The sequence below is a fragment of the Rhinoderma darwinii genome, chromosome 1 (assembly GCF_050947455.1).
Source record: "Rhinoderma darwinii isolate aRhiDar2 chromosome 1, aRhiDar2.hap1, whole genome shotgun sequence".
NCBI lineage: Eukaryota > Metazoa > Chordata > Amphibia > Anura > Rhinodermatidae > Rhinoderma > Rhinoderma darwinii.
Window position 1 is genome coordinate 454,931,604 of NC_134687.1, and position 14,278 is coordinate 454,945,881.

Consider the following 14,278-nt stretch of genomic DNA (forward strand, 5'->3'; position numbering starts at 1 on the left):
AAGCTAATATAGGTCATAACTCCGTCAAAAATGATCGTTTTTCTAAATAAACACTGCTGTAATCTACATTACAGCGCCGATCACATCATGTACAATATAGGCCACTAATAATGTGGTGACAGGGCCTCTTTAAAGGGAAGGTGTCCTGAATATTTTTTTATTATTATATTGCTTTTAATAAAATATAAACAAAAAATGTATTTATTAGTGTTGTGACTTTAAACTCTTTACTGTGTTCTTACTTCTCTATGGGGCTGACATTTTTTTTTTCATCTCTGTATGTGTCGATTAACGACACATACAGAGATGGAATACGGCACATACAATCCCATAGAGAATGCGAACGGGAGCCTTTCCATTCTCTGAAGCGTACGCCGTCTGTGTGGGAACGGCGCATGCACCGCTCCCACACAGACCAAAACGAAGCTCGTTCGCAGAGCGAAATCCGGCGCCATTTTCATGTGGACCGCTGCTGGACAGTAAGATGACGACTTCCAGCCATATGTTCAAGGAAGCGAAGGTCCAAGGAGCGTAGACCAGTGGAGGCGGCAGGTAATTTATGTTCGTGTATGTGATGTGTGTATTATGTTCGTGTGATACTGTCTGCTGAGCCCTGTATCTAATCCTCCTACACTGTGCAGTTGCTCAGAAAATGGCGGCACACAGCATAGGAGGTTTGAAGACCTTCAACCAACCTCCTTTTCCTGGCACTAGCCAGAAGAAGGGAGGGGGGATTGTGTGAGGACACTAGAGCGAGTGTGTCTACCCCAAATTTGCAGCATCAATGAGGTTGCTTTACCACAGTGACCATGCTGCAATTTTGGGAATTGCTCCCTCTAGTGACCAGCACATGGAAATGTTATAAATTAGAATCTAATTTATAATATTTCCTGACTTGTGAAAAAATTTAAAAAATTAAAACAATGTGTAATCACTCAAATACTAATTGTTTAACTGAAAAAGAAAAAAAATTCTAGCAACACATTCCCTTTAAGGCCAAAACAGGCTGTGACCAGAAGGGGTTAAAGAGGTTTTCCCACAACTACATGTATCCCCTATCCACAGAATGGGGCATACATGTGTGATCGCTGGGGGTCGGACTACTGGGACTCCATTAGAACGGAGCGCTGGTGCACTTGCTCGACCATTGCTTCATTAAATTTTATGGAGCTGCCGGAGACAACGGTCCCCTAAGTCCCTAGAAATGCATGGAGCGCAGGCCACTTTGGGGGACTTTCAGTCCCCAGATCTCATCGCTCCAGGTTCAGCGGAACCTGCAAAACAAACAAAATAAAGTTAGTGATATGAAGAATAAATAAACTTCTCATCTCCAGCGACTTCGGTTTTCTTCCCTGCGCTGCAATAGAAACTAGACGTCAATGAAAAATAATTCCCCTTCAAGTAACTCTGCTACCTGTCAGCTGAAATGTCATCCACCACAGGGAAAAATGTTTCCCCATCATGTCTGATTCCTAGGTGTTTTTTTTGTGGTACTCCACCATGGGGAAACACAACAGGAAAAAAAATTCCCCATCATGTAACTCTGCTACCTGTCAATTGAAAAGTCATCAACCACAGGGTCTCCCTCTTGACTTTCATTGTTCTCAGCCTTTTGGTTTGTCCTGCAGCTGCTGCTGCCGTGATGAGCGAATGTTATACCCAAGATAGGAAAAGTAACACAAAGATGATATAACCGGATACAAAAAAAACCTATGGATATCACAAATATTATGGAAGTCTAGAGATCCGCAGTGAGAATTTGCTCTAGTTATTTGAATTGTTTATTGGGGATATTGGGCGTGGTTAGGGGGCATGGCTTAAAATGTCCCTCTTTTCCGAATTTAAAAGTTGGGAGGTATGGTATTTCGGGATAGATGAAAATACTGTGGTGTGCATGGGGCCTAAGCTGGAGTATCCCCTGCGAAGGGCTCTCCCAATTGACATCTCTGTAGTAGACTTCACCACATGTATCTGTGACGTAATAGAATTTCCACTAAAAAAATTAAATACAAACTCCCACATCATAGTTCATTCTTGTGAAGTAATAACGTCCATTACCGTGATGAAGGCGGGAACCACAGGTATACAAACGAATACCGGGAAAAAATAGTGGAGCCGTAATCCTCAGCAACCAATCATAGGCCAGCTTTCTCTTCAACAGTACAGGATAGCATACGGAAGAAGTCGCCGGATTGGTTGCACCTACTATACTTTTTGCCTTCACTAGTTCGTAGGTGGTCAACTTAAATGGTAAAACACCTACTGACTAAAACCTAGAGGCAAAATTCTAGCTACTACCCTTGTCGCTGTACATTGCAATAAAACAAATCACAGACATGGTCGCCTAGTCAGACTAGTTCCCACGAAACGACAACTAACGTATCATACATTCCCACAACCTCCTATCCTCCCAGCTGATAAGACGCTCTGGTACACGCAGGCACATCTCTACAATGGCGATACATTGGGACACACCATCGAGTTGACTACCACCGCGGTGCATTGTGGGATTGTGGAGGTCTGCTGTTGGGAGGGATTCCAAAGTAGAGCGGCGCCGTGATACCAACGCCCGGTGTGTACAAGCGGAAGCTACAAGTATCTCAGTCAGGTGAGGCGGCTGGGGACCACTTTACAGGCAGGCGGTGGGGTGTTATGTGGCCCCTAAACCTTGCGCAAACGTTGTATAACGAATGCAGGGAAGTCGTTATTGTCTAACACATATGATGTTATTATCACGTTGCTACTTCTGTCCCCTGCACGTACCCGGTGCTTGTGCTGCGTGTGGAGTATGTAATATATACGTGGTGGATACGTCTTCTCTAGCTATGCGTATCACAATGAGTTTATCAAATATTGTCCTAGTTTATGTGCAGTGTTTTCTTATTAAGCCTCATACAGGGATGATTCTACCATTGAAGAACATTGCAAATAAAAGTGCTTGCTTTTTATTCTAAACAATACGATACGAACTTCTCAGCAATTTGATGCTGCCCTCTCTGAAGCAGCGACAGACACTCTGATTCAATGGTCTGTCACTTGTGTCTGTTATTTTTGTTAACTTCCATCGCGCTGTGTGAATGGTGTCCGGTGTATTCATGAGCTGCCGCTCCCTTCGGGCAGCCGCCGGTGATTGACAGCTTACCGCCTTTGCATAGTAATAGGGGTAAAGCTGTTAGTCAGCGGTGGGGGGAACGGCAGCTCATGAATACGCCAAATGGCGCAATGCGAGCGCTGCAACGTTCTACATGTAAGTTAAGAAAAATGACATAGCTATCAGACATTAGTGACAGATCACGGAAATCTGCGTGTCCCTTACTAGTTTATACTGCCCTCCGAGAGGTTCACTTTAATTCTCAAGCTTGACAACATCCGCACCAATGAGCGTTATATCCCAATAAACTCGCGCTCATTGATCTGTGTTCCAATCCTCAGTTCTATTGGCTGAATGATCTTTTTTTTATGGCCGTTACATTTTAAAAAGGGTTTTATATTGTTAGCTCGTGAAGTGCTCACCATTTGGAAAATTCTTTGTGGGTTTGTGTAAGTGCCCTTTTTACGTGGTCAGCAATGATCGTGGCTAGATGCGGACGAATGATCGTTAAATGGTAAATAAACGTTTATAAAAAACTTGACATGTCAGAAGTTTTGATTGACGGAGAAAAGCAATGAGACCCCAGCGATCGCTAAAATGAAGAGGCGAAATTGCTTAGGTTAGGGCTGAGCCGCTTCGTTTATGAACGGCTTTTCTCAGAAAGCCGAACTAGTGGTGTACGGGCTCATAGACTTTCTATTGAGCCCGTACTACACTTCATTTTAGCGATCGGTGGGGGTCTTAGTGCTTGGAACCCCCCACGATCTAAACTACTGACATGTCACTATGACATGTCAAAAGTTTTTAAAAAAGTTTAGTTACACTTTAAAGAGGCTCTGTCACCAGATTCTCAAATCCCTATCTCCTATTGCATGTGATCGGCGCTGCAATGTAGATAACAGTAAAGTTTTTTTTTGTTTTTTTTTAAAACGTTCATTTTTGGCCAAGTTATGAGCTATTTTATATATATATGCAAATGAGCTTTGAAATGGACAACTGGGCGTGTTTTTTTTCGTTATGTCCAACTGGGCGTGTATTGTGTTTTTAACTGGGCGTGTTTACGTGTATGATGCTGACCAATCAGTGACCAGTCAGCGTCATACACTCATCTCCATTCATTTACACAGCAGCGATGTGCAGCCACATACACAGAGATTAACGTTACTGCAGTGTCCTGATAATGAATACACATGATCATCCAGCCTGGACGTCATGTGTATTCAGAATCCTGACACGTCTGACTCTTTTCTGTGAGATTTCCAGCAAGTGAAACGAAATCTCGTTTACCTCGTAATCTCGCGAGATTTGGTTTCACTTGCTGGACTCTCACAGAAAAGAGTCAGAAGTGTCAGGATTCTGAATACACATGACGTCCAGGCTGGATTTCATGTGTATTCATTATCAGGACACTTGATTAACGTTAATCTCTGTGTATGCGGCTGCACATCGCTGCTGTGTAAATAAATGTAGATGAGTGTATGACGCTGACTGGTCACTGATTGGTCAGCGTCATACACGTAAACACGCCCAGTTGGACATAACGAAAAACAACCGCCCAGTTGTCCATTTCAAACCTCATTTGCATATATATAAAATAGCTCATAACTTGGCCAAAAATGAATGTTTTTAAAAAAACAAAAAAAAAAACGTTACTGTTATCAAAATTGCAGCGCCGATCACATGCAATAGGAGATAGGGATTTGAGAATCTGGTGACAGAGCCTCTTTAACGATCTTTCGCATGGTCACCGGCCTGTGTAAAAGGACTTTATAGAGCATTTGTAAAGGCTAAAGTCCCAGGGATGAATCTATTTACATTTCATTGCACCTTCGAAAAGCATCTAAAGGTGGTGAGCTCATCGAATAGCCAAAAGGAGGGTCTTGGGTGTGATTCTATGCAGAATGTACCCTATAGTATTTGTATTATAATGTATGTTATATCCATCTTAAAGCCTCTTGTGACATGTCAGAAGATATCATGGGTAGGAGTCTATACTGAAGATCACCCAATCAGAAGATGGAAGAGTGTCGTGGGCTCTTTGGTGTAGCAATAGTTTGGGTCACAGGGCACAGACCGCCACAGATGACATCTTGTGTGTAACATATCTCCGTTGCATGTCAGAAGATGGTTTAGGGTATGTTCACACTGGGTGGATTAGCTGCGGATTTTCCGCAACAAATTTCATTGCGTAAAATCCTCAGCGTTTTACAGTAGCAGCAAAGTGGATGAGATTTCAATGAATCTCATCCATATGCTGCGGAAAAAAGTCTGTTGAAAAAACATTCATAAATTCACCTGTGGTGTTTTTTTTTTTAACCTGCTTCAGGTCAATTTATTCTGCAGAATCCCTGCTCTTTTCTTCTGGTTTTCCCTTGTTGAATTCGATGAGGAGGTAAAACCTGCAACAAATAGCGGATGTTGCAATTTCTGCGGTGGAAAACCCCCTTTCTCCAGCACTGTTTTCTGCAGCGGCGATTCAGCCAAAATTCCCTGCAGCTTCTAGATTGGATACACCGCGTACTTTTACGCATCGTATACGCCCTATGTGAAAATACCCTTAACTCCTTAACGCCGAAGGACGGATATATCCGTCCTCAGCAGCTGCTAGTTCGCGCAGGAGGACGGATATATCCGTCCTGTGATGGCGCGGGTACTGACAGTGTACCCACGCGATCAGCGGCAGGAGCACGGCTGTTATACTCAGCCTGGCTCCTGCTGCAACTGCCGGAATCGAAGCGCGCGCCGATTCTGGCAGTTTAACCCATTAAATGCCGCTGTCAATAGTGACAGCGGCATTTAATGTGTTTGACAGAGGGGGGAGCTCCCTCTGTCACCCGATCGGCGCCCCCGCAAACAAATCGCGGGTCGCCGTCGGGTTTCCATGACAGCCGGGGGTCTAACAAAGACCCCCAGGTCTGCCTTCAGCATCTGCCTGTTAGGCGATGCCGGAGGCATGACCTAACAGGTTGCCTGTCAGTTTTACACTGACAGGCAATAATGCTTTGGTATACTAAGTATACCAAAGCATTATATATGCGATCGGCACATCGCATAGTGAAGTCCCCTGGCGGGACTAAAAAAAAAAATGTAAAACAGTTAAATAAAGTTTGTGAAAAAAATAAATAAATAATTACAGTCAAAGTCAAATAAAACTACTTTTTTGGCCCAAAAAGTGGTTTTATTTAGTAAAACGGTCAAAACAAATCACACATACACATATATGGTATCCCCGCGTTCGTAACAACTTGACCAATAAAATGAACATATTAATTAAACCGCCGGATGAACGGCGTCCAAAGAAAACGCAAAAAACTACGTCAAAATTCTCTCTTTTCTCCCATTCCCCCCATAAAAAATAAAATAAAAGTTAATCTATAAGTCCTATGTACCCCAAAATAGTACTAATAAAAACTACACATTGGCCCGCAAAAATCAAGCCCACGTACGGCCACATCGACGTGAAAATAAAAACGTTACGGCTCTTGGAACGCGGCGATGCAAAAACAAGTAATTTTTTTCTAAAAGGCTTTTTATTGTGCAAACGTAGAAAAAACATATAAAACCTTTACATATTTGGTATCCCCTTAATCGTGCCGACCCATAGAATAAAGTGAACATGTTATTTACGCTGCATAGTAAACGGCGTAAATTTATAACGTGAAAATTAATGCTGGAATAGCTGCTTATTTTCAATTCTCTCCTAAAATAAAGTTAATAAAAGTTAATCGATATATTATAAGCATCTAAAAATGGTACAATTACAAAATACAACTCGTCCCGCAAAAAACAAGCCCTTATACGGCTATGTCGACGGAATACAAAAAGAGTTACGACTCTTGGAATGCGACCGTGAAAAAACAAAAAATAATCCTTGGTCATTAACGTGCAAAATGGCCCGGTCATTAAGGGGTTAAAGTGAACTTTCTCTTGAAATATTTAATGCTTTCAGCCTATCAGATGTGTATGTTTTGGACTAAAAGGATTGTCCTACGCACACTACTGTGTTCATATATACGGGTCCTTCTCAGTGAATTAGAATATCATCAAAAAGTTAATTTATTTCAGTAATTCAATTCAAAAAGTGAATATCATATATTCTATAGATTCATTACACACAGAGTGATCTATTTCCAGCGTTTTTTTCTTTTAATGTTGAAGATTATGGCGAACAGTTAATGAAAACCCCAAATTTAGTGCCTCAGAAAATGAGAATATTGGGTAATAGTTGAAGATTGTAGACTCATGGTGTCACACTCTAATCAGCTAATCAACACAAAACACCTGCAAAGATTTCCTAAACCTTTAAATGGTCCAACAGTCTGGTTCAGTAGGCTGCACAATCATGGGGAAGACGGCTGATTTGACGGTCATTGACGCCCTCCACAAGGAGGGTAAGCACAAAAGGACATTGCTAAAGAAGCTGGCTGTTCACAGAATACTGTATCTAAGCATAATAATGGAAGGTTGAGAGGAAGGAAAAAGTCTGGTAGAAAAATGTGCACAAGCAACAAGGAATAACCGCAGCCTTGGAAGGATTGACAAGAAAAGGCCATTCAAGAATCTGGGGGAAATGCACAAGGACTGGACTGCAGCTGGAGTCAGTGCTTCAAGAGCCACCACACACAGACTTATCCAGGACATGGGCCACAACTGTCGCATTCCTTGACACAACGTCAGAAGCGTCTTACCTGGGCTAAGGAGAAAAAGGACTGGTCTGTTGCTCGGTGGTCCAAAGTCCTGTTTTCAGATGGAAGTAAATTTTGCATTTCATTTGGAAATCTCGGTCCCAGAATCTGGATGAAGAGTGGAGAGGCATCAATCCAAGTGTCTTGCGGTCCAGTGTGAAGTTTCCACAGTCAGTGATGGTTTGGGCGGCCATGTCAACTGCTGGTGTTGGACCACTGTCTTATATCAAGTCCAGAGTCAACGCAGCGTCTAGCAGGAAATTTTCGAGCACTTCATGCTTCCCTCTGCTGACAAGCTTTATGGAGATGCTGATTTCATTTTCCAGCAGGACTTGGCACCTGCCCACACTGCCAAAAGTACCAATACCTGGTTTAATAACCACAGTATCACTGTGCTTGATTGACCAGCAAACTTGCCTGACCGAAACCCCATAGAGAATCTATGGGGTATTGTCAAGAGGAAGAGGAGACCCCAGACCCAGCAATGCAGACGAGCTGAAGCTATCAAAGCAACCTGGGCTTCCATAACACCTCAGCAGTGCCACAGGCTGATCGCATCCATGCCACGCCGCATTGATGCAGTAATTCATGAAAAGGCCCCTCGACCAAGTATTGAGGGCATATACTGGACATACTTTTCAGTAGGCCTACATTTTGGTATTAAAAATCATGTTTGAAATTGGGGTTATATAATATTCTAATTTTCTGAGAGACTAAATTTGAGGTTTTCATTAACTGTTAGCCATAATCATCAGCATTAAAAGAAAAAAATGCTGGAAATAGATCACTCAGTGTAATGAATCTATATAATATAGGAGTTTCACTTTTTTAATTGAATTACTGAAATAAATTGAACTTTTTGATGATATTCTGATTCTTTAAGAAGGACCTGTAGTTTCGTTGCAACATGCAACTGCCAGGATACCATGGGGAGTATCTATGCAGCAGGCTGTATATATCAGGGTTGCCAACTTTTGGTTTTTTTTCTGGACAACTTACCCAATAATTATGGCCAGCCAAAATTGTTATAAACTAACTTGGATATCTGAAAATGAATGATAAAGATAAGTAATATCCGTCTATAGCGCAGAATACTAATATGAACACAGCAGCGATTAGTATGTACTATACAATTATGACCATTATAATAGCAATAACTTGCACAAGTGCTACAGCCTTCAAAACGAATCACAGATGCATCTATTGTGTCTGCTATATACTGCTGGGAGTTGTAGTTCTGTAACAGTTGGAGTCCACTGGAGTGCTGACAGGTTGCTCCTCCCACTCTCCAGATGCATGTTATGCTGAATTGATATTCTGTATTGTATACATACTGGTGCCCTTGTACTATGCAATGTATGTGGTCAGGACTGTATACAATAGGGTAGTGGGAGGAGCTACCTGTTCCTGTGATCCTTCTTCTGATCGGACGTCACATATCCGGATAGGAGGAAGATTGGCGCTATGCTGCGTCTTTTCTGTGTGTGCCCTCTTTCTGACCAGACATTATTTTGGTGATGCTAGAAGTAAGGTTTCTAGATATAAAGGGGCAAGGCTGAAATGCCACAATATAGAAAATCTCCAGTATCCTGGTATATTGGCCACACTTTTCTCATGCCCAACACTACACAACTGTTTGACAGGCTAGTCTTGTCATACAGACATCCCCCCAGTTTAAATTGCAGAATGTTTTTAAAAATGTTTGTGTTGTGGCAGATGCTTGTGTTTTTGGCAATATTTCAACAAAACCTAAAGTACTGTACGAATTATACTGTTATGTCACTTATCCCATAAGGAAAACACCTCTATGGACATCATAGAGTGAGGTACCCTACTCAGGACTCCCCCTATGAGAGAGCGCGGAGAGCTGCCATGTATTAAATGGGTTTACCGACTTTTTCAGAAAAGTGGTATGAGGGATGCATTAAAAAAAAGAGCCATTACTCACCCGTATAACCATGTGATTACTGCAACCAATCACTGGCCTCAGCGATCCTGTGCTGCAAACCCACTGAGACCAGTGATTGGCTTCAGCAATCATGTGGGTATACAAGCACGTCATCGCTGCAGCAATGTCAATAAACACCGATGGGGAGAACCAGAACAGCGGCGCTGGAAGGCCGGGGATCTGTGAGGTGAGTAATAGCTCCTTTTTTTTTTTTTCTTTTTTTTTAAATAATGCATTCCTCCAACCCCTGACACTTTTTTTGAATAAGTCAGAAAATCCCTTTTTAGGCTACATGCACTTATTGCATAATTTGATGCGGAAAATTCGCAACAAAACCGCAGATAAACACAGGTAATTCTGCTGGTAAAATCTGCACTTAATGGTGGAATTTTTAACCCCTTAAAGAGGCTCTGTCACCAGAATCTCAAATCCCTATCTCCTATTGCATGTGATCGGCGCTGCAATGTAGAGAACAGTAACATTTTTATTTTTTAAAAACGTTCATTTTTGACCAAGTTATGAGCAATTTTATATATATATGCAAATGAGCTTTGAAATGGACAACTGGGCGTGTTTTTTTTCGTATGTCCAACTGGGCGTGTATTGTGTTTTTAACTGGGCGTGTTTACTTGTTTTACTAACTGGGCGTTGTGAATAGAAGTGTATGATGCTGACCAATCAGCATCATGCACTCCTCTCCATTCATATACACAGCAGCATCACATTCTTACTAGAACGATGTGCAGCCACATACACAAGTGTCCTGATAATGAATAGACATTACCTCCAGCCTGGACGTCATGTGTACTCAGAATCCTGACACTTCTGAATCTTTTCTGTGAGATTCCAGCAAGCCACGCGTAATCTCGTTTCCCTTGCTGGAAATCTCACAGAAAAGATTCAGAAGTGTCAGGATTCTGAATACACATGACGTCCAGGCTGGATTTCATGTGTATTCATTATCAGGACACTTGTGTATGTGGCTGCACATCGTTCTAGTAAGAACGATGCTGCTGTGTAAATGAATGGAGAGGAGTGCATGATGCTGATTGGTCACTGATTCGTCAGCATCGTACACTTCTATTCACAACGCCCAGTTAAAAACACAATACACGCCCAGTTGGACATACGAAAAAAAACACGCCCAGTTTTCCATTTAAAACCTCATTTGCATAAATATAAAATAGCTCATAACTTGGCCAAAAATGAAAGATTTTTTAAAAAAAACACGTTATTGTTCTCTACATTGCAGCGCCGATCACATGCAATAGGAGATAGGGATTTGAGAATCTGGTGACAGAGCCTCTTTAATGACCACTGTATAGTCTTTTTATGTCGGCCGTTCAGGGTAGTTCTTCTGAAGTGCTGCCTTTTCACGTCCGCACTTCAGAAAAACTTTTCCCGCATCGGGCGGGGTGCTGCTGAAGCCTGGGCTGTTGCTAACCGCCTCGGGCTCCAGGGCAACCATCGGACACCACTAGCAGTGGTCTCCGATCATATTTAACCCCTCAGATGTGGCGCTCCATAGTGTGCGCCGCATCTGTGTGGTTTTAGAGGGAGGGGGCTCCCTCTGCCACCCCATTGGCACCCCGTGTGCAACCGGGGGACTAACAAAGGCCCCCAGGTTTGCCTCTAGTGATTGCCTGTCAAGCCATGTTACACATATCTTGTATTGCCACATCCGTAATGACCCCAACTATAAAATTATTGCGTTATTTAACCCGCATGGTGAACGCCGTAAAAAATGAAATAAAAAACATTGCCAGAATAGTTAATCAATAAATTTTAACCCCTTAATGACCAGCCTATTTTAGACCTTAATGACCAAGCTATTTTTTACGTTTTTCCATCGTCGCATTCCAAGAGCTATACACTTTTTTTTATTTTTGCGTCTACATAGCTGTATAAGGTCTTGTTTTTTGCGGGACAAGTTTTTTTTTTTTTAATTGCACCATTTTGAGGTACATATTATTTATTGATTAACTTTTATTACCCTTTATTAGGCCCCCGGCTGCCGTTGGAGACACAGACACTCGGCGATCTTATCGCTGGGTGTCAGTGGGATGAGAGGGAGCTCCCTCCCTCTCTCCAAAACCCACTCAGCTGCGGTGCACGCTATTGCGCACCGCATCGGAAGGGTTAAACGGGTGAGATCGATACTAATATCGATCTCACCCGGCAGAGCAGCCGGCCTCTGGCAGCTGAGAGCAGGGAGATTTGACGGCTCCCTGCTCTGTTTACTTTATTCTGATGCAGCGACGTAAAAAGTAATATGCATCAGAATAAAGCCCGTTAGTGACCGCCAATACGCCTTTTCACGGCGGCCACTAACGGGTTAAGTACCCCAAAATGGTGCTATTAAAAAATCCAACTTGGCCCGCCAAAAAAAAAGTCCTTATACACCTATGTAGACGGAAAAATAAAAAAGTTATAGCTCTTTGAATGACATGATGGAAAAACTTAAAAAATTGCTTGGTAATTAAGGTTTAAAATACCTTCGGTATTAAGGGGTTAATGTAGTTTAGGTGCGTTGTTTACGTTTTGATACGGAAATAGGAGCAGTTTTATGTTGCAGATTTTGTTGCGTTTTTTAAATAAACGATACAATTCTGAGGCGGAATCGAACCGCAGGTCAATTCTTCAACGTGTAGATCAGATTACTTGACATCTCGTTTACTTTGCTGGTACTGTATTATGCTGTGGATTTGCCTCAGGAAAAATACGCGCGACAAATCCACACGTAACGCATCGTGTGAATTTGGCCTTGAGGTGAAGTCAGATTTTTTTGCTGAAATTTCAGAGGGCTCAGCCGTCATCTGTTGTATTCCTGGCATGTACCCTCAGCAATGGGCGCCATGATGCCAGAAATACGACACATCACCTCTGAGACCTCTGATTGGTTGCACCAATCACATGCTGCCCGCATGTAAACAAACACCAGGAGGACTGCTGGAGCGTCAACACTAGATCTCTGGGGGAAAGAAATAGATGAGCACTGATTGTTTTCTGAATTTTTTTGATGGCCAGAATAGAGCAGCACTGTTCTAGCCAGCAGAAATACTAGTATCCTGTTGGACCCAAGTCGGTGTTCATTCAGAACTGTCAATAAAACCGATCTGTCACAATGGTCATGACTAGACTCTAAATGGAAGTCAGGATGCTAGTGTTGAGGTCATCTGTGCAGCTGATGGGAACAATTCTAATAATATTAAATATAAAATGTATTTACAAAATTGCCAAACATATTTGTGTTACCGTTGCATTCATTGTGATGAGAAGAGCCTTCATCGTCATACTGGGCATTCAGGAAATCTAATTCGAGCTTCTGCTGTTGAGTTTCTTGTGAGACCAGAGTATTTCATCGGCAGGGCCCCAAACGGCTTAATAGTTTGCTTCCTTTTGCACCCTGGTCTAATCAGCGCCACATCTGAGAAAGTCCTCCGATGCCCAGTTCCCATTATTGTACACACACTGCTCATATAGTGTGTCCCTGTGTATTGTGGAAGCCGGTTTACAATTTTACATGTTCCATATTATATCAGAATTCCTAAAGATACATTTAATGATCGTATAGAAATGGTACTTTTACCCATTGTCTACATTTAGTTTATGGAGGGAAGTAAAATGTGTTCCCATGAAGTGTAAGAAGGCAGGAAAAGGGTCTCTCTTTTCTCTGTTACATTCCACAAATGCTTGTTAAGCAGTAAAGTCAGCTCAGCTTATGAAAGCCATTCAATAGGGAGGGACAGCGGCAATTTTAGGGCCTGTTAAAAAAAATAATAAAAAAAAATTAGATTTTATATATATATATATATATATATATATATATATATAACGAAAGAAATCCCACAGTACTCCGATGGTTCCAAAAAGTGTGATTTATTCAGTCAACAGCTGCAACGTTTCCGTCCTGCTATAGGGCCTTTTTCAAGCATGCTTATCTCTACATATATAGATAGAAAAAAAATAGAAATGACAGGAGAGGTGACAGGTCCTCTTTAAGGAAATGAGTGAAAAAGGTTATGGTAATGCATTTCCAATAAAAGGGAGCCAGAGGGAACAGTTTGGCCCCACGCACACGACCGTAGTATTTGTCCGTAACTGCAGACCGTAATTATGGTCCGCAATTACGGACCAATTCACTTCTACTGACCACGGACACCTTCCGGTATATTTGTGGGAAGGTCTCCGGGCCGCAGAAAGCCTCCGCAGAAGATAGGACATGTCCTATCTTTTGCTTTTTATGGACCGTGCTCCCAAACTTTGTTTGGGAGCACGGGCCAAAAATACGGATGGCTGTCCGCTGCCGACCACGCCCGTAATCGCGGACAGTGATTACTGCTACAGCCCTGTGCAGGGTGCCTTAGGCTGGGGTCATACATTGCATGTTTGTTGCAAAATTTTGATTGCAAAATCCGCACAGAAATTTGACATCAATTTACAGTACAAACCACATTCACTTAGGGCAGGAACACACTAGGCGGATACGCTGCGTAAAACTACACAGCGTATCCACCCAGGTAACCGCAGGGAATTCCGTCCGAAAAACCACGC

General features: G+C 42.3%; 1 protein-coding gene across 1 annotated transcript in view; it reads left to right on the forward strand.

The window, feature by feature from the left end:
• The first annotated feature begins 2,510 nt into the window (after positions 1-2,510).
• Positions 2,511-14,278, forward strand: part of LOC142657377 (septin-2A) — a 107,972-nt gene continuing 96,204 nt past the window's right edge. The window contains exon 1 of the mRNA XM_075832404.1: positions 2,511-2,608. The gene's annotated coding sequence lies outside the window, so the exon portion shown is untranslated. The remainder of the gene's footprint in view (positions 2,609-14,278) is intronic.